This window comes from Heterodontus francisci, chromosome 28 (genome assembly GCF_036365525.1).
Source record: "Heterodontus francisci isolate sHetFra1 chromosome 28, sHetFra1.hap1, whole genome shotgun sequence".
In the NCBI taxonomy this organism is placed as follows: domain Eukaryota; kingdom Metazoa; phylum Chordata; class Chondrichthyes; order Heterodontiformes; family Heterodontidae; genus Heterodontus; species Heterodontus francisci.
The window spans coordinates 57,216,414-57,237,540 of record NC_090398.1 but is presented as its reverse complement, the minus strand read 5'-3'; positions in this window follow the sequence as shown (position 1 = coordinate 57,237,540).

Below are 21,127 nucleotides of genomic sequence, written 5' to 3'. Positions count from 1 at the left end.
TTACTGGGTGTCAGTGTATGTCTTTGTTACTGCGTGTCAGTGTATGTCTTTGTTACTTGGTGTAAGTGTGTGTCTGTGTTTCTGGGTATCAGTGTCTGTCTTTGTTACTTGGTGTAAGTGTGTGTCTGTGTTACTGGGTATCAGTGTATGTCTTTGTTACTTGGTGTCAGTGTATGTCTGTGTTACTTGGTGTAAGTGTGTGTCTGTTTTTCTGGGTATCAGTGTATGTCTTTGTCACTTGGTTTCAGTGTATGTCTTTGTTACTGGGTGTCAGTGTGTGTCTTTGTGACTTGGTGTCAGTGTATGTCTTTGTAACTTGGTGTAAGTGTGTGTCTGTGTTACTGGGTATCAGTGTATGTCTTTGTTACTTGGTGTCAGTGTATGTCAAAATACTTGGTGTAAGTGTATGTCTTTGTTACTTGGTGTAATTGCCTGTCTTTGTTACTTGGTGTAAGTGTGTGTTTGTGTTACTTGGTGTAAGTGTGTGTCTGTGTTACTTGGAGTCAGTGTAGGTCTTTGTTACTTGGTGTCAGTGTCTGTCTGTGTCACTTGGTGTCAGTGTGTTTGTTTGTGTGACTGGGTGTCAGTGTATGTCTTTGTTACTTGGTGTCAGTGTATGTCTTTGTTACTTGGTGTCAGTGTATGTCTTTGTTACTTGGTGTCTGTGTATGTCTGTGATACTAGGTGTAAGTGTGTCTGTGCGGCTGGGTATCAGTGTATGTCTTTGTTACTTGGTGTCCGCGTGTGTCTGTGTTACTGGGTATCAGTGTATGTCTTTGTTACTTGGTGTCAGTGTATGTCTGTGTTACTTGGTGTAAGTGTGTGTCTGTGTTTCTGGGTATCAGTGTATGTCTTTGTGACTTGGTTTCAGTGTATGTCTTTGTTACTTGGTGTAAGTGTGTGTCTGTGTTACTGGGTATCAGTGTCTGTCTTTGTTACTTGGTGTAAGTGTGTGTCTGTGTTACTGGGTATCAGTGTATGTCTTTGTTACTTGGTGTCAGTGTATGTCTGTGTTACTTGGTGTAAGTGTGTGTCTGTGTTTCTGGGTATCAGTGTATGTCTTTGTGACTTGGTTTCAGTGTATGTCTTTGTTACTGGGTGTCAGTGTGTGTCTTTGTGACTTGGTGTCAGTGTATGTCTTTGTAACTTGGTGTAAGTGTGTGTCTGTGTTACTGGGTATCAGTGTATGTCTTTGTTACTTGGTGTCAGTGTATGTCAAAATAATTGGTGTAAGTGTATGTCTTTGTTAGTTGGTGTAATTGCCTGTCTTTGTTACTTGGTTTCAGTGTATGTCTGGGTTACTTGGTGTAAGTGTGTGTCTTTGTTACTTGGTGCAAGTGTATGTCTTTGTTACTTGGTGTCATTGTATGTCTTTGTTACTTGGTGTCAGTGTATGTCTGTGTTACTTGGTGTAAGTGTGTGCCTGTGTTACTGGGTATCAGTGTATGTCTTTGTTACTTTGGTGTCAGTGTATGTCTGTGTTACTTGGTTTATGTGTGTGTCTGTGTTACTGGGTGTCAGTGTGTGTCTGTGTTACTTGGTGTAAGTGTGTGTCTTTGTTACTTCGTGTCAGTCTATGTCTGTGTTACTTGGTGAAAGTGTGTGTCTTTGTTACTTGGTGTCAGTGTATATCTTTGTTACTAGGTGTAAGTGTGTGTTTGTGTTACTTGGTGTAAGTGTGTGTCTGTGTTACTTCGTGTCAGTGTATGTCTTTGTTACTTGGGGTCAGTGTATGTCTGTGTCACTTGGTGTCAGTGTGTTTGTTTGTGTTACTGGGTGTCAGTATGTGTCTGTGTTACTTGGTGTAAGTGTGTGTCTGTGTTACTGGGTGTCAGTGTATGTCTTTGTTACTGGGTGTCAGTGTATGTCTTTGTTACTTGGTGTAAGTGTGTGTCTGTGTTACTGGGTAACAGTGTCTGTCTTTGTTACTTGGTGTAAGTGTGTGTCTGTGTTACTGGGTATCAGTGTATGTCTTTGTTACTTGGTGTCAGTGTATGACTGTGTTACTTGGTGTAAGTGTGTGTCTGTGTTACTGGGTATCAGTGTGTGTCTTTGTTACTTGGTGTCAGTGTATGTCAAAATACTTGGTGTAATTGTATGTCTTTGTTATTTAGTGAAATTGTCTGTCTTTGTTACTTGGTTTCAGTGTATGTCTGGGTTACTTGGTGTAAGTTTGTATCTTTGTTACTTGGTGTAAGTGAATGTCTTTGTTACTTGGTGTCAGTGTATGTCTTTGTTACTTGGTGTCAGTGCATGTCTGTGTCACTTTGTGTAAGTGTGTGCCTTTGTTACTGGGTATCAGTGTATGTCTGTGTTACTTGGTGTAAGTGTGTGTCTGTGTTACTGGGTGTCAGTGTGTGTCTGTGTTACTTGGTGTAAGTGTGTGTCTTTGTTACATGGTGTCCGTGTGTGTCTGTGTTACTTGGTGTAAGTGTGTGTCTTTGTTACATGGTGTCCGTGTATGTCTTTGTTATTGGGTATCAGTGTATGTCTTTGTTTCTTGGTGTCAGTGTATGTCTGTGTTCCTTGGTGTAAGTGTATGTCTTTGTTACTTGGTGTTAGTCTAAATCTGTGTTACATGCTGTAAGTGTGTGTCTTTGTTACTTGGTGTCAGTGTATGTCTTTGATACTTGGTGTAAGTGTGTGTTTGTGATACTTGGTGTAAGTGTGTGTCTGTGTTACTTGGTGTCAGTGTATGTCTTTGTTACTTGCTGTCAGTGTATGTCTGTGTCACTTGATGTCAGTGTGTTTGTTTGTGTTACTGGGTGTCAGTGTGTGTCTGTGTTACTTGGTGTAACTGTGTGTCTTTGTTACTTGGGCCCGTGTGTGTCGGTGTTACAGGGTGTCAGTGTATCTCTATGTCACTGGGTGTCGGTGTATGTCTTTGTCACTTGGTGTAAGTGTGTGTCTGTGTTACTGGGTATCAGTGTCTGTCTTTTTTACTTGGTGTAAGTGTGTGTCTGTGTTACTGGGTATCAGTGTATGTCTTAGTTACTTGGTGTCAGTGTATGTCTGTGTTACTTGGTGTATGTGTGTGTCTGTGTTACTGGGTATCAGTGTATGTCTTTGTGACTTGGTGTCAGTGTATGTCTTTGTTACTTGGTGTTAGTCTAAATCTGTGTTACATGGTGTAAGTGTGTGTCTTTGTGACTTGGTTTCAGTGTATGTCTTTGTTACTGGGTGTCAGTGTGTGTCTTTGTGACTTGGTGTCAGTGTATGTCTTTGTAACTTGGTGTAAGTGTGTGTCTGTGTTACTGGGTATCAGTGTATGTCTTTGTTACTTGGTGTCAGTGTATGTCAAAATACTTGGTGTAAGTGTATGTCTTTGTTACTTGGTGTAATTGCCTGTCTTTGTTACTTGGTTTCAGTGTATGTCTGGGTTACTTGGTGTAAGTGTGTTTCTTTGTTACTTGGTGCAAGTGTATGTCTTTGTTACTTGGTGTCATTGTATGTCTTTGTTACTTGGTGTCAGTGTATGTCTGTGTTACTTGGTGTAAGTGTGTGCCTGTGTTACTGGGTATCAGTGTATGTCTTTGTTACTTTGGTGTCAGTGTATGTCTGTGTTACTTGGTGTAAGTGTGTGTCTGTGTTACTGGGTGTCAGTGTGTGTCTGTGTTACTTGGTGTAAGTGTGTGTCTTTGTTACTTCGTGTCAGTCTATGTCTGTGTTACTTGGTGAAAGTGTGTGTCTTTGTTACTTGGTGTCAGTGTATATCTTTGTTACTAGGTGTAAGTGTGTGTTTGTGTTACTTGGTGTAAGTGTGTGTCTGTGTTACTTCGTGTCAGTGTATGTCTTTGTTACTTGGTGTCAGTGTATGTCTGTGTCACTTGGTGTCAGTGTGTTTGTTTGTGTTACTGGGTGTCAGTATGTGTCTGTGTTACTTGGTGTAAGTGTGTGTCTGTGTTACTGGGTGTCAGTGTATGTCTTTGTTACTGGGTGTCAGTGTATGTCTTTGTTACTTGGTGTAAGTGTGTGTCTGTGTTACTGGGTAACAGTGTCTGTCTTTGTTACTTGGTGTAAGTGTGTGTCTGTGTTACTGGGTATCAGTGTATGTCTTTGTTACTTGGTGTCAGTGTATGACTGTGTTACTTGGTGTAAGTGTGTGTCTGTGTTACTGGGTATCAGTGTGTGTCTTTGTTACTTGGTGTCAGTGTATGTCAAAATACTTGGTGTAATTGTATGTCTTTGTTATTTAGTGAAATTGTCTGTCTTTGTTACTTGGTTTCAGTGTATGTCTGGGTTACTTGGTGTAAGTTTGTATCTTTGTTACTTGGTGTAAGTGAATGTCTTTGTTACTTGGTGTCAGTGTATGTCTTTGTTACTTGGTGTCAGTGCATGTCTGTGTCACTTTGTGTAAGTGTGTGCCTTTGTTACTGGGTATCAGTGTATGTCTGTGTTACTTGGTGTAAGTGTGTGTCTGTGTTACTGGGTGTCAGTGTGTGTCTGTGTTACTTGGTGTAAGTGTGTGTCTTTGTTACATGGTGTCCGTGTGTGTCTGTGTTACTTGGTGTAAGTGTGTGTCTTTGTTACATGGTGTCCGTGTATGTCTTTGTTATTGGGTATCAGTGTATGTCTTTGTTTCTTGGTGTCAGTGTATGTCTGTGTTCCTTGGTGTAAGTGTATGTCTTTGGTACTTGGTGTTAGTCTAAATCTGTGTTACATGGTGTCTGTGTGTGTCTTTGTTACTTGGTGTCAGTGTATGTCTTTGATACTTGGTGTAAGTGTGTGTTTGTGATACTTGGTGTAAGTGTGTGTCTGTGTTACTTGGTGTCAGTGTATGTCTTTGTTACTTGTTGTCAGTGTATGTCTGTGTCACTTGATGTCAGTGTGTTTGTTTGTGTTACTGGGTGTCAGTGTGTGTCTGTGTTACTTGGTGTAACTGTGTGTCTTTGTTACTTGGGCCCGTGTGTGTCGGTGTTACAGGGTGTCAGTGTATCTCTATGTCACTGGGTGTCGATGTATGTATTTGTCACTTGGTGTAAGTGTGTGTCTGTGTTACTGGGTATCAGTGTCTGTCTTTTTTACTTGGTGTAAGTGTGTGTCTGTGTTACTGGGTATCAGTGTATGTCTTAGTTACTTGGTGTCAGTGTATGTCTGTGTTACTTGGTGTATGTGTGTGTCTGTGTTACTGGGTATCAGTGTATGTCTTTGTGACTTGGTGTCAGTGTATGTCTTTGTTACTTGGTGTCAGTCTATGTCTGTGTTACTTGGTGTAAGTGTGTGTCTTTTGTTACTTGGTGTCCGTGTATGTCTTTGTTACTTGGTGAAGGTGTGTGTTTGTGTTACTTGGTGTAAGTGTGTGTCTGTGTTACTTGGTGTCAGTGTATGTCTTTGTTACTTGGTGTCAGTGCATGTCTGTGTCACTTGGTGTCAATGTGTTTGTTTGTGTAACTGGGTGTCAGTGTGTGTCTGTGTTACTTGGTGTAAGTGTGTGTCTTTGTTACTTGGTGTCCGTGTGTGTCTGTGTTACTGGGTGTCAGTGTATGTCTTTGTTACTGGGTGTCAGTGTATGTCTGTGTAACTTTGTGTAAGTGTGTGTCTGTGTCACTGTGTATCAGTGTATGTCTTTGTAACTTGGTGTCAGTGTATGTCTTTGTTACTGGGTGTCAGTGTTTTTCTTTGTGACTTTGTGTCAGTGTATGTCTTTGTTACTTGGTGTCAGTGGATGTCAAAATACTTGGTGTAAGTGGATGTCTTTGTTAGTTGGTGTCAGTGTATGTCTGTGTTACTTGGTGTAAGTGTGTGTTTTTGTTACTTGGTGTAAGTGTGTGTCTGTGTTACTGGGTATCAGTGTATGTCTTTGTGACTTGGTATCAGTGTATGTCTTTGTTACTGGGTGTCAGTGTATGTCTTTTTTACTGTGTATCAGTGTTTCTCTGTGTTACTGTGTGTCAGTGTGTGTTTGTTTGTGTTACTGGGTGTCAGTGTGTGTCTGTGACACTAGGTGTCAGTATTTAGTTTAGTTTAGAGATACAGCACTTAAACAGGCCCTTCGGCCCACCGAGACTCTGCCGACCATCAACAGCCCATCTATGCTAATCCTACACGAATCCCGTATTCCTATCACATCCCCACCTGTCCCTATATATTTCCCTACAACCTACCAATGCTAGGGGCTATTTATGATGGCCAATTAAACTATCAACCTGGAAGTATTTGGCATGCGGGAGGAAGCCGGAGCACCCGGAGGAAACCCACGCAGACACAGGGAGAACTTGCAAACTCCGCACAGGCAGTACCCAGAATCGAACCCTGGTCCCTGGAGCTGTGAGGCTGCGGTGCGGAACACTGCACCAATGTGCCCCCCACCCCCAGTGTGTGCCTGTGTTACTGGGTATCAGTGTAAGTCTTTGTTACTTGGTGTCAGTGTATGTCTGTGTTACTTGGTGTCAGTGTGTTTGTTTGTGTTACTGGGTGTCAGTGTGTGTCTGTGTTACTTGGTGTAAGTGTGTGTATTTGTTACTTGGTGTCCGTGTGTGTCTGTGTTACTGGGTATCAGTGTATGTCTTTGTTACTGGGTGTCAGTGTAAGTCTTTGTTACTTGGTGTCAGTGTATGTCTTTGTTACTTGGTGTCATTGTATGTCTGTCATTTGGTGTCAGTGTATGTCTGTGTTACTTGGTGTCAGTGTGTGTCTGTGTTACTTGGTGTAAGTGTATTTCTTTGTTACTTGGTGTCAGTCTATGTCTGTGTTACTTGGTGTAAGTGTGTGTCTTTGTTACTTGGTGTCAGTGTATGTCTTTGTTACTTGGTTAAGTGTGTGTTTGTGTTACTTGGTTTTAGTGTGCGTCTGTGTTTCTTGGTGTCAGTGTATGTCTTTGTTACTTGGTGTCAGTGTATGTCTGTGTCACTTGGTGTCAGTGTGTTTGTTTGTGTTACTGGGTGTCAGTGTGTGTCTGTGTTACTAGGTGTAAGAGTGTGTCTTTGTTAATTGGTGTCCGTGTGTGTCTGTTTTACTGGGTGTCAGTGTATGTCTTTGTTACTGGGTGTCTGTGTATGTCTTTGTTACTTGGTGTAAGTGTGTGTCTGTGTTACTGGGCATCAGTGTCTGTCTTTTTTACTTGGTGTAAGTGTGTGTCTGTGTTACTGGGTATCAGTGTATGTCTTTGTTACTTGGTGTCAGTGTATGTCTGTGTTACTTGGTGTAAGTGTGTTTCTGTGTTACTGGGTATCAGTGTATGTCTTTGTGACTTGGTGTCAGTTTATGTCTTTGTTACTGGGTGTCAGTGTGTGTCTTTGTGACTTGGTGTCAGTGTATGTCTGTGTTACTTGGTGTAAGTGTATGTCTTTGTTACTTGATGTCAGTCTATGTCTGTGTTACTTGGTTTAAGTGTGTGTCTTTGTTACTTGGTGTCAGTGTATGTCTTTGTTACTTGGTGTCAATGTGTGTTTGTGTTACTTGGTGTAAGTGTGTGTCTGCGTTACTTGGTGTCAGTGTATGTCTTTGTTACTAGGTGTCAGTGTATGTCTGTGTCATTTGGTGTCAGTGTGTTTGTTTGAGTTACTGGGTGTCAGTGTGTGTCTGTGTTACTGGGTGTCAGTGTATGTCTTTGTTACTTGGTGTAAGTGTCTGTCTGTGTTACTGGTTATCAGTGTCTGTCTCTGTTACTTGGTGTCAGTGTTTGTCTGTGTTACTGGGTATCAGTGTGTGTCTGTGTTACTTGGTGTCAGTGTATGTCTGTGTTACTTGGTGTAAGTGTGTGTCTGTGTTATTGGGTGTCAGTGTATGTCTTTGTGACATGGTTTCAGTGTATGTCTTTGATACTGCGTGTCAGTGTGTGTCTTTGTGACTTGGTGTCAGTATATGTCTTTGTTACTTGTTACTTGGTGTAAGTGTTTGTCTGTGTTACTGGGTATCAGTGTCTGTCTTTGTTACGTGGTGTAAGCGTGTGTCTGTGCTACTGGGTATCAGTGTATGTCTTTGTTACTTGGTGTCAGTGTATGTCTGTGTTACTTGGTGTAAGTGTATGTCTTTGTTACTTGGTGTCAGTCTATGTCTGTGTTACTTGGTGTCAGTGTGTGTCTTTGTTACTTGGTGTCAGTGTATGTCTTTGTTGCTTGGTGTCAGTGTATGTCTGTGTCACTTGGTGTCAGTGTGTTTTTTTGTGTTACTGGGTGTCAGTGTGTGACTGTGTTACTGGGTGTAAGTGTGTGTCTGTGTTACTTGGTGTCCGTGTGTGTCTGTGTTACTGGGTGTCAGTGTATGTCTTTGTTACTGGGTGTCAGTGTATGTCTTTGTTACTTGGTGTAAGTGTGTGTCTCTGTTACTGGGTATCAGTGTATGTCTTTGTTACTTGGTGTCAGTGTATGTCTGTGTGACTTGGTGTAAGTGTGTGTCTGTGTTACTGGGTATCAGTGTATGTCTTAGTGACTTGGAGTCAGTGTATGTCTTTGTTACTGGGTGTCAGTGTGTTTCTTTGTGACCTGGTGTCAGTGTAAGTCTTTGTTACTTGATGTAAGTGTGTGTCTGTGTTACTGGATATCAGTGTATGTCTTTGTTACTTGGTGTCAGTGTATGTCAAAATACTTGGTGATAGTGTATATCTTTGTTACTTGGTGAAATTGTCTGTCTTTGTTACTTGGTTTCAGTGTCTGTCTGGGTTACTTGGTGTCAATGTGTGTTTGTGTTACTTGGTGTAAGTGTGTGTCTGCGTTACTTGGTGTCAGTGTATGTCTTTGTTACTAGGTGTCAGTGTATGTCTGTGTCATTTGGTGTCAGTGTGTTTGTTTGAGTTACTGGGTGTCAGTGTGTGTCTGTGTTACTGGGTGTCAGTGTATGTCTTTGTTACTTGGTGTAAGTGTCTGTCTGTGTTACTGGTTATCAGTGTCTGTCTCTGTTACTTGGTGTCAGTGTTTGTCTGTGTTACTGGGTATCAGTGTGTGTCTGTGTTACTTGGTGTCAGTGTATGTCTGTGTTACTTGGTGTAAGTGTGTGTCTATGTTATTGGGTGTCAGTGTATGTCTTTGTGACATGGTTTCAGTGTATGTCTTTGATACTGCGTGTCAGTGTGTGTCTTTGTGACTTGGTGTCAGTATATGTCTTTGTTACTTGTTACTTGGTGTAAGTGTTTGTCTGTGTTACTGGGTATCAGTGTCTGTCTTTGTTACGTGGTGTAAGCGTGTGTCTGTGCTACTGGGTATCAGTGTATGTCTTTGTTACTTGGTGTCAGTGTATGTCTGTGTTACTTGGTGTAAGTGTATGTCTTTGTTACTTGGTGTCAGTCTATGTCTGTGTTACTTGGTGTCAGTGTGTGTCTTTGTTACTTGGTGTCAGTGTATGTCTTTGTTGCTTGGTGTCAGTGTATGTCTGTGTCACTTGGTGTCAGTGTGTTTTTTTGTGTTACTGGGTGTCAGTGTGTGACTGTGTTACTGGGTGTAAGTGTGTGTCTGTGTTACTTGGTGTCCGTGTGTGTCTGTGTTACTGGGTATCAGTGTATGTCTTTGTTACTTGGTGTCAGTGTATGTCTGTGTTACTTGGTGTAAGTGTATGTCTTTGTTACTTGGTGTCAGTCTATGTCTGTGTTACTTGGTGTCAGTGTGTGTCTTTGTTACTTGGTGTCAGTGTATGTCTTTGTTGCTTGGTGTCAGTGTATGTCTGTGTCACTTGGTGTCAGTGTGTTTTTTTGTGTTACTGGGTGTCAGTGTGTGACTGTGTTACTGGGTGTAAGTGTGTGTCTGTGTTACTTGGTGTCCGTGTGTGTCTGTGTTACTGGGTGTCAGTGTATGTCTTTGTTACTGGGTGTCAGTGTATGTCTTTGTTACTTGGTGTAAGTGTGTGTCTCTGTTACTGGGTATCAGTGTCTGTCTTTGTTACTTGGTGTAGATGTGTTTCTGTGTTACTGGGTATCAGTGTATGTCTTTGTTACTTGGTGTCAGTGTATGTCTGTGTGACTTGGTGTAAGTGTGTGTCTGTGTTACTGGGTATCAGTGTATGTCTTAGTGACTTGGAGTCAGTGTATGTCTTTGTTACTGGGTGTCAGTGTGTTTCTTTGTGACCTGGTGTCAGTGTAAGTCTTTGTTACTTGATGTAAGTGTGTGTCTGTGTTACTGGATATCAGTGTATGTCTTTGTTACTTGGTGTCAGTGTATGTCAAAATACTTGGTGATAGTGTATATCTTTGTTACTTGGTGAAATTGTCTGTCTTTGTTACTTGGTTTCAGTGTCTGTCTGGGTTACTTGGTGTAAGTGTGTGTCTTTGTTACTTGGTGCAAGTGTATGTCTTTGTTACTTGGTGTCTGTGTATGTCTTTGTTACTTGGTGTCAGTGTATATCTGTGTTACTTGGTGTAAGTGTGTGCCTGTGTTACTGGGTATCAGTGTATGTTTTTGTTACTTGGTGTCAGTGTATGTCTGTGTTACTTGGTGTAAGTGTGTGTCTGTGTTACTGGGTGTCAGTGTGTGTCTGTGTTACTTGGTGTAAGTGTGTGTCTTTGTTACTTGGTGTCCGTGTGTGTCTGTGTTAATGGGTGACAGTGTGTTTTCTTTGTTACTGGGTATCAGTGTATGTCTCTGTTACTTGGTGTCAGTGTATGTCTGTGTCACTTGGTGTCAGTGTGTTTGTTTGAGTTACTGGGTGTCAGTGTGTGTCTGTGTTACTTGGTGTAAGTGTGTGTCTTTGTTACTTGGTGTCCGTGTGTGTCTGTGTTACTGGGTGTCAGTGTATGTCTTTGTTACTTGGTGTAAGTGTGTGTCTGTGTTACTGGGTATTAGTGTCTGTCTCTGTTACTTGCAGTAAGTGTTTGTCTGTGATACTGGGTATCAGTGTATGTCTTTGTTACTTGGTGTCAGTGTATGTCTGTGTTACTTGGTGTAAGTGTGTGTCTGTGTTACTGGGTATCAGTGTATGTCTTTGTGACATGGTTTCAGTGTATGTCTTTGATACTGCGTGTCAGTGTGTGTCTTTGTGACTTGGTGTCAGTATCTGTCTTTGTTACTTGTTACTTGGTGTAAGTGTGTGTCTGTGTTACTGGGTATCAGTGTCTGTCTTTGTTACTTGGTGTAAGCGTGTGTCTGTGTTACTGGGTATCAGTGTATGTCTTTGTTACTTGGTGTCAGTGTATGTCTGTGTTAATTGGTGTAGGTGTATGTCTCTGTTACTTTGTGTCAGTCTATGTCTGTGTTACTTGGTGTCAGTGTGTGTCTTTGTTACTTGGTGTCAGTTTATGTCTTTGATACTTGTTGTACGTCTGTGTCTTTGTTACTTGGCGTAAGTGTGTGTCTGTGTTACTTGGTGTCAGTGTATGTCTGTGTCACTTGGTGTCAGTGTGTTTTTTTGTGTTACTGGGTGTCAGTGTGTGACTGTGTTACTTGGTGTAAGTGTGTGTCTTTGTTACTGGATGTCAGTGTATGTCTTTGTTACTTGGTGTAAGTTTGTGTCTGTGTTACTGGGTATCAGTGTCTGTCTTTGTTACTTGGTGTAGATGTGTTTCTGTGTTACTGGGTATCAGTGTATGTCTTTGTTACTTGGTGTCAGTGTATGTCTGTGTTAAATGGTGTAAGTGTGTGTCTGTGTTACTGGGTATCAGTGTATGTCTAAATACTTGGTGTCAGTGTATGTCTTTGTTACTTGGTGTAAGTGTCTGTCTTTGTTACTTGGTGTAAGTGTATGTCTTTGTTACTTGGTGTAAGTGTGTGTCTGTGTTACTGGGTATCAGTGTCTGTCATTGTTACTCGGTGTAAGTGTGTGTCTGTGTTACTGGGTATCAGTGTATGTCTTTGTTACTTGGTGTCAGTGTATGTGTTTGTTACTTGGTGTAATTGTCTGACTTTGTTACTTGGTGTAAGTGTCTGTCTTTGTTACTTGGTGTAAGTGTGTGTCTGTGTTACTGGGTATCAGTGTATGTCTTTGTTACTTGGTGTCAGTGTATGTCTTTGTGACTTGGTGTCAGTGTATCTCTTTGTTACTGGATGTCAGTGTGTGTCTGTGTTACTTGGTGTTAGTGTATGTCTTTGTTACTGAGGATCAGTGGTTCTCTGTGTTACTGTGTGTCAGTGTGTGTTTGTTTTTGTTACTGGGTGTCAGTGTGTGTCTGTGACACTAGGTGTCAGTATTTAGTTTAGTTTAGAGATACAGCACTGAAACAGGCCCTTCGGCCCACCGAGTCTGTGCCGACCATCAACCACCCATTTATACTAATCCTACACTAATCCCGTATTCCTATCACATCCCCACCTTCCCTATATACTTCCCTACCACCTACCTATACTCGGGGCAATTCATGATGGCCAATTAACCTATCAACCTGCAAGTCTTTGGCATGTGGGAGGAAACCGGAGCACCCGGAGGAAACACACGCAGACACAGGGAGAAGTTGCAAACTCCGCACAGGCAGTACCCAGATTCGAACCCGGGTCCCTGGAGCTGTGAGGCTGCTGTGCTAACCACTGCGCCAAGATGCCCCCCCACCCACCGCCCCACAGTGTGTGCCTGTGTTACTGGGTATCAGTGAATGTCTTTGTTACTTGGTGTCAGTGTATGTCAAAATAATTGGTGTAAGTGTATGTCTTTGTTACTTGGTGTAATTGTCTGTCTTTGTTACTTGTTGTAAGTGTATGTCTTTGTTACTTGGTGTCAGTGTATGTCTGTGTTCCATGGTGTAAGTGTGTTTCTTTGTTACTTGGTGTAAGTGTATGTCTTTGTTACTTGGTTTCAGTGTGTGTCTGTGTTACTTGGTTTCAGTGTGTGTCTGTGTTACTGGGTATCAGTTTATGTCTTAGTGACTTGGTGTCAGTGTATGTCTTTGTTACTGGGTGTCAGTGTGTGTCTGTGTTACTGGGTATCAGTGTATGTCTTTGTGACTTGGTAGCAGTGTATGTCTTTGTTACTGGGTGTCAGTGTGTGTCTGTGTTCCTGGGTATCGGTGTATGTCTTTGTGACTGGGTGTCAGTGTATGTCTTTGTTACTGGGTGTCAGTGTGTGTCTTTGTGACTTGGTGTCAGTGTATCTCTTTTGTTACTTGGTGTAAGTGTGTGTCTGTGATACTGGGTATCAGTGTGTGTCTTTGTTACTTGGTGTCAGTGTATGTCTGTGTTACTTGGTGTAAGTGTGTGTCTGTGTATCAGTGTATGTCTTTGTGACTTGGTGTCAGTGTATGTCTTTGTTACAGGGTGTCAGTGTGTGTCTTTGTGACTTGGTGTCAGTGTATGTCTGTGTTACTGGCGTCAGCGTGTGTCTTTGTGACTTGGTGTCAGTGTATGTCTTTGTTACTTGCCTTAAGTGTGTGTCTGTGTTACTGGGTATCAGTGTATGTCTTTGTGACTTGGTATCAGTGTATGTCTTTGTGACTTGGTATCAGTGTAAGTCTTTGTTACTGGGTGTCAGTGTGTGTCTGTGTTCCTGGGTATCAGTGTATGTCTTTGTGATTGGTGTCAGTGTATGTCTTTGTTACTGGGTGTCAGTGTGTGTCTTTGTGACTTGGTGTCAGTGTATGTCTTTGTTACTTCCTGTAAGTGTGTGTCTGTGATACTGGGTATCAGTGTATGCCTTTGTTACTTGGTGTCAGTGTATGTCTGTGTTACTTGGTGTAAGTGTGTGTCTGTGTATCAGTGTATGTCTTTGTGACTTGGTGTCAGTGTATGTCTTTGTTACTGGGTGTCAGTGTGTGTCTTTGTGACTTGGTGTCAGTGTATGTCTGTGTTACTGGGGGTCAGTGTGTGTCTGTGTAACTGGGGGTCAGTGTGTGTTTCTAACTGGGTGTCAGTGTGGGACTTTGTTACTGGGTATCTGTGTATGTCTTTGGTACCTGGTGTAAGTGTATGTCTTTGTTACTTGGTGTCATTGTATGTGTTTGTGACTTGGTGTCACTGTATGTCTTTGTTACTGGGTGTCAGTGTATGTCTTTGTTACTTGTTGTAAGTGTAACTCAAAATACATGGTGTATGTGTATGTCTGTGTTACTTGGTGTATGTGTATGTCTTTGTTACTTGGTGTAAGTGTGTGTCTGTGTTACTGGGTATCAGTGGATGTCTTTCTGACTTGGTATCAGTGTATATCTTTGTTACTGGGTGTCAGTGTGTGTCTGTGTTACTGGGTATCAGTGTATGTCTTTGTGACTTGGTAGCAGTGTATGTCTTTGTTACTGGGTGTCAGTGTGTGTGTGTGTCCCTGGGTATCAGTGTATGTCTTTGTGACTTGGTGTCAGTGTATGTCTTTGTTACTGGGTGTCAGTGTGTGTCTTTGTGACTTGGTGTCAGTGTATGTCTTTGTTACTTGGTGTAAGTGTGTGTCTGTGATACTGGCTATCAGTGTATGTCTTTGTTACTTGGTGTCAGTGTATGTCTGTGTTACTTGGTGTAAGAGTGTGTCTGTGTATCAGTGTATGTCTTTGTGACTTGGTGTCAGTGTAATTCTTTGTTACAGGGTGTCAGTGTGTGTCTTTGTGACTTGGTGTCAGTGTCTGTCTTTGTTACTGGGGTCAGCGTGTGTCTTTGTGACTTGGTGTCAGTGTATGTCTTTGTTACTTGGTTTCAGTGTGTGTCTGTGTTCCTGGGTATCAGTGTATGTCTTTGTGACTTGGTGTCAGTGTATGTCTTTGTTACTTGGTGTCATTGTATGTGTTTGTGACTTGGTGTCACTGTATGTCTTTGTTACTGGGTGTCAGTGTATGTCTTTGTTTCTTGTTGTAAGTGTAACTCAAAATACATGGTGTATGTGTATGTCTGTGTTACTTGGTGTATGTGTATGTCTTTGTTACTTGGTGTAAGTGTGTGTCTGTGTTACTGGGTATCAGTGTCTGTCTGTGTTACTTGGTGTAAGTGTGTGTCTGTGTTAAACGGTATCAGTGTATGTCTTTGTTACTTGGTGTAAGTGTAAGACAAAATACTTGGTGTCAGAGTATGTCTGTGTTACTTGGTGTAAGTGTGCGTCTGTGTATCAGTGTATGTCTTTGTGACTTGGTGTCAGTGTATGTCTTTGTTACTGGTTGTCATTGTGTCTCTTTGTGACTTGGTGTCAGTGTATGTCTGTGTTACTGTGGGTCAATGTGTGTCTGTGTTACTGGGGGTCAGTGTGTGTTTCTAACTGGGTGTCAGTGTGTGTCTGTGTTACTGGGTATCAATGTATGTCTTTGTTACTTGGTGTAAGTGTATGACTTTGTTCCTTGGTGTCAGTGTATGTGTTTGTGACTTGGTGTAAGTGTAAGTCAAAATACATTGTGTAAGAGTATGTCTGTGTTACTTGGTGTAAGTGCATGTCTTTGTTACTTGGTGTACGTGTGTGTTTGCTTTTTTGGGTATCAGTGTCCGTCTTTGTTACTTGGTGTATGTGTGTGTCTGTGTTACTGGGTATCAGTGTATGTCTTTGTTACTTGGTGACAGTGTATGTGTTTGTTACTTGGTGTAATTGTCTGTCTTTGTTACTTGGTGTAAGTATATGTCTTTGTTACTTGGTGTCAGTGTATGTCTTTGTTACTGGATATCTGTGTGTGTCTGTGTTACTGGGTATCAGTGGATGTCTTTGTGACTTGGTATCAGTGTATATCTTTGTTACTGGGTGTCAGTGTGTGTCTGTGTTACTGGGTATCAGTGTATGTCTTTGTGACTTGGTAGCAGTGTATGTCTTTGTTACTGGGTGTCAGTGTGTGTGTGTGTTCCTGGGTATCAGTGTATGTCTTTGTGACTTGGTGTCAGTGTATGTCTTTGTTACTGGGTGTCAGTGTGTGTCTTTGTGACTTGGTGTCAGTGTATGTCTTTGTTACTTGGTGTAAGTGTGTGTCTGTGATACTGGCTATCAGTGTATGTCTTTGTTACTTGGTGTCAGTGTATGTCTGTGTTACATGGTGTAAGTGTGTGTCTGTGTATCAGTGTATGTCTTTGTGACTTGGTGTCAGTGTAATTCTTTGTTACAGGGTGTCAGTGTCTGTCTTTGTTACTGGGGTCAGCGTGTGTCTTTGTGACTTGGTGTCAGTGTCCGTCTTTGTTACTTGGTGTATGTGTGTGTCTGTGTTACTGGGTATCAGTGTATGTCTTTGTTACTTGGTGACAGTGTATGTGTTTGTTACTTGGTGTAATTGTCTGTCTTTGTTACTTGGTGTAAGTATATGTCTTTGTTACTTGGTGTCAGTGTATGTCTTTGTTACTGGATGTCTGTGTGTGTCTGTGTTACTGGGTATCAGTGGATGTCTTTGTGACTTGGTATCAGTGTATATCTTTGTTACTGGGTGTCAGTGTGTGTCTGTGTTACTGGGTATCAGTGTATGTCTTTGTGACTTGGTAGCAGTGTATGTCTTTGTTACTGGGTGTCAGTGTGTGTGTGTGTTCCTGGGTATCAGTGTATGTCTTTGTGACTTGGTGTCAGTGTATGTCTTTGTTACTGGGTGTCAGTGTGTGTCTTTGTGACTTGGTGTCAATGTATGTCTTTGTTACTTGGTGTAAGTGTGTGTCTGTGATACTGGCTATCAGTGTATGTCTTTGTTACTTGGTGTCAGTGTATGTCTGTGTTACTTGGTGTAAGTGTGTGTCTGTGTATCAGTGTATGTCTTTGTGACTTGGTGTCAGTGTAATTCTTTGTGACAGGATGTCAGTGTCTGTCTTTGTTACTGGGGTCAGCGTGTGTCTTTGTGACTTGGTGTCAGTGTATGTCTTTGTTACTTGGTTTCAGTGTGTGTCTGTGTTACTGGGTATCAGTGTCTGTCTTTGTGACTTGGTGTCAGTGTATGTCTTTGTTACTGGGTGTCAGTGTGTGTCTGTGTTACTGGGTATCAGTGTATGTCTTTGTGACTTGGTATCAGTGTATGTCTTTGTTACTGGGTGTCAGTTTGTGTCTGTGTTACTGGGTATCAGTGTATGTCTTTGTGACTTGGTATCAGTGTATGTCTTTGTTACTGGGTGTCAGTGTGTGTCTGTGTTACTGGGATTTAGTGTATGTCTTTGTGACTTGGTATCAGTGAAAGTCTTTGTTACTGGGTGTCAGTGTGTGTCTGTGTTCCTGGGTATCAGTGTATGTCTTTGTGACTTGGTGTCAGTGTATGTCTTTGTTACTGGGTGTCAGTGTGTGTCTTTGTGACTTGGTGTCAGTGTATGTCTTTGTTACTTCCTGTAAGTGTGTGTCTGTGATACTGGGTATCAGTTTATGCCTTTGTTACTTGGTGTCAGTGTATGTCTGTGTTACTTGGTGTAAGTGTGTGTCTGTGTATCAGTGTATGTCTTTGTGACTTGGTGTCAGTGTATGTCTTTGTTACTGGGTGTCAGTGTGTGTCTTCGTGACTTGGTGTCAGTGTATGTCTGTGTTACTGGGGGTCAGTGTGTGTCTGTGTTACTGGGGGTCAGTGTGTGTTTCTAACTGGGTGTCAGTGTGGGACTGTGTTACTGGGTATCTGTGTATGTCTTTGTTACCTGGTGTAAGTGTATGTCTTTGTTACTTGGTGTCATTGTATGTGTTTGTGACTTGGTGTCACTGTATGTCTTTGTTACTGGGTGTCAGTGTATGTCTTTGTTACTTGTTGTAAGTGTAACTCAAAATACATGGTGTATGTGTATGTCTGTGTTACTTGGTGTATGTGTATGTCTTTGTTACTTGGTGTAAGTGTGTGTCTGTGTTACTGGGTATCAGTGTCTGTCTTTGTTACTTGGTGTAAGTGTGTGTCTGTGTTAAACGGTATCAGTGTATGTCTTTGTTACTTGGTGTAAGTGTAAGACAAAATACTTGGTGTAAGAGTATGTCTGTGTTACTTGGTGTAAGTGTGTGTCTGTGTATCAGTGTATGTCTTTGTGACTTGGTGTCAGTGTATGTCTTTGTTACTGGTTGTCATTGTGTGTCTTTGTGACTTGGTGTCAGTGTATGTCTGTGTTACTGTGGGTCAATGTGTGTCTGTGTTACTGGGGGTCAGTGTGTGTTTCTAACTGGGTGTCAGTGTGTGTCTGTGTTACTGGGTATCAGTGTATGTCTTTGTTACTTGGTGTAAGTGTATGACTTTGTTACTTGGTGTCAGTGTATGTGTTTGTGACTTGGTGTAAGTGTAAGTCAAAATACATTGTGTAAGAGTATGTCTGTGTTACTTGGTGTAAGTGCATGTCTTTGTTACTTGGTGTACGTGTGTGTTTGCTTTTTTGGGTATCAGTGTCCGTCTTTGTTACTTTGTGTATGTGTGTGTCTGTGTTACTGGGTATCAGTGTATGTCTTTGTTACTTGGTGACAGTGTATGTGTTTGTTACTTGGTGTAATTGTCTGTCTTTGTTACTTGGTGTAAGTATATGTCTTTGTTACTTGGTGTCAGTGTATGTCTTTGTTACTGGGTGTCTGTGTGTGTCTGTGTTACTGGGTATCAGTGTATGTCTTTGTGACTTGGTATCAGTGCAAATCTTTGTTACTGGGTGTCAGTGTGTGTCTGTGTTACTGGGTATCAGTGTATGTCTTTGTGACTTGGTATCAGTGTTTGGCTTTGTTACTGGGTGCCAGTGTGTGTCTGTGTTCCTGGGTATCAGTGTATGTCTTTGTTACTTGGTGTAAGTGTATGTCTTTGTTACTTGGTGTCATTGTATGTGTTTGTGACTTGGTGTCACTGTATGTCTTTGTTACTGGGTCTCAGTGTATGTCTTTGTTACTTGTTGTAAGTGTAACTCAAAATACATGTTTTATGTGTATGTCTGTGTTACTTGGTGTAGGTGTCTGTCTTTGTTACTTGGTGTAAGTGTGTGTCTGTGTTACTGGGTATCAGTGTCTGTCTTTGTTACTTGGTGTAAGTGTGTGTCTGTGTTAAACGGTATCAGTGTATGTCTTTGTTACTTGGTGTAAGTGTAAGACAAAATACTTGGTGTAAGAGTATGTCTGTGTTACTTGGTGTAAGTGTATGTCTGTGTTACTTGGTGTAAGTGTGTGTCTGTGTATTAGTGTATGTCTTTGTGACTTGGTGTCAGTGTATGTCTTTGTTACTGGTTGTCATTGTGTGTCTTTGTGACTTGGTGTCAGTGTATGTCTGTGTTACTGTGGGTCAATGTGTGTCTGTGTTACTGGGGGTCAGTGTGTGTTTCTAACTGGGTGTCAGTGTGTGTCTGTGTTACTGGGAATCAGTGTATGTCTTTGTTACTTGGTGTAAGTGTCTGACTTTGTTACTTGGTGTCAGTGTATGTGTTTGTGACTTGGTGTAAGTGTAAGTCAAAATACATTGTGTAAGAGTATGTCTGTGTTACTTGGTGTCAGTGCATGTCTTTGCTACTTGGTGTACGTGTGTGTTTGCGCTACTGGGTATCAGTGTCTGTCTTTGTTACTTGGTGTATGTGTGTGTCTGTGTTACTGGGTATCAGTGTATGTCTTTGTTACTTGGTGACAGTGTATGTGTTTGTTACTTGGTGTAATTGTCTGTCTTTCTTACTTGGTGTAAGTATATGTCTTTGTTACTTGGTTTCAGTGTATGTCTTTGTTACTGGGTGTCTGTGTGTGTCTGTGTTACTGGGTATCAGTGTATGTCTTTGTGACTTGGTATCAGTGTATATCTTTGTTACTGGGTGTCAGTGTGTGTCTGTGTTACTGGGTATCAGTGTATGTCTTTGTGACTTGGTAGCAGTGTATGTCTTTGTTACTGGGTGTCAGTGTGTGTGTGTGTTCCTGGGTATCAGTGTATGTCTTTGTGACTTGGTGTCAGTGTATGTCTTTGTTACTGGGTGTCAGTGTGTGTCTTTGTGACTTGGTGTCAGTGTATGTCTTTGTTACTTGGTGTAAGTGTGTGTCTGTGATACTGGCTATCAGTGTATGTCTTTGTTACTTGGTGTCACTGTATGTCTTTGTTACTGGGTGTCAGTGTATGTCTTTGTTACTTGTTGTAAGTGTAACTCAAAATACATGGTGTATGTGTATGTCTGTGTTACTTGGTGTATGTGTATGTCTTTGTTACTTGGTGTAAGTGTGTGTCTGTGTTACTGGGTATCAGTGTCTGTCTTTGTTACTTGGTGTAAGTGTGTGTCTGTGTTAAACGGTATCAGTGTATGTCTTTGTTACTTGGTGTAAGTGTAAGACAAAATACTTGGTGTAAGAGTATGTCTGTGTTACTTGGTGTAAGTGTGTGTCTGTGTATCAGTGTATGTCTTTGTGACTTGGTGTCAGTGTATGTCTTTGTTACTGGTTGTCATTGTGTGTCTTTGTGACTTGGTGTCAGTGTATGTCTGTGTTACTGTGGGTCAATGTGTGTCTGTGTTACTGGGGGTCAGTGTGTGTTTCTAACTGGGTGTCAGTGTGTGTCTGTGTTACTGGGTATCAGTGTATGTCTTTGTTACTTGGTGTAAGTGTATGACTTTGTTACTTGGTGTCAGTGTATGTGTTTGTGACTTGGTGTAAGTGTAAGTCAAAATACATTGTGTAAGAGTATGTCTGTGTTACTTGGTGTAAGTGCATGTCTTTGTTACTTGGTGTACGTGTGTGTTTGCTTTTTTGGGTATCAGTGTCCGTCTTTGTTACTTTGTGTATGTGTGTGTCTGTGTTACTGGGTATCAGTGTATGTCTTTGTTACTTGGTGACAGTGTATGTGTTTGTTACTTGGTGTAATTGTCTGTCTTTGTTACTTGGTGTAAGTATATGTCTTTGTTACTTGGTGTCAGTGTATGTCTTTGTTACTGGGTGTCTGTGTGTGTCTGTGTTACTGGGTATCAGTGTATGTCTTTGTGACTTGGTATCAGTGCAAATCTTTGTTACTGGGTGTCAGTGTGTGTCTGTGTTACTGGGTATCAGTGTATGTCTTTGTGACTTGGTATCAGTGTTTGGCTTTGTTACTGGGTGCCAGTGTGTGTCTGTGTTCCTGGGTATCAGTGTATGTCTTTGTTACTTGGTGTAAGTGTATGTCTTTGTTACTTGGTGTCATTGTATGTGTTTGTGACTTGGTGTCACTGTATGTCTTTGTTACTGGGTCTCAGTGTATGTCTTTGTTACTTGTTGTAAGTGTAACTCAAAATACATGTTTTATGTGTATGTCTGTGTTACTTGGTGTAGGTGTCTGTCTTTGTTACTTGGTGTAAGTGTGTGTCTGTGTTACTGGGTATCAGTGTCTGTCTTTGTTACTTGGTGTAAGTGTGTGTCTGTGTTAAACGGTATCAGTGTATGTCTTTGTTACTTGGTGTCAGTGTAAGACAAAATACTTGGTGTAAGAGTATGTCTGTGTTACTTGGTGTAAGTGTATGTCTGTGTTACTTGGTGTAAGTGTGTG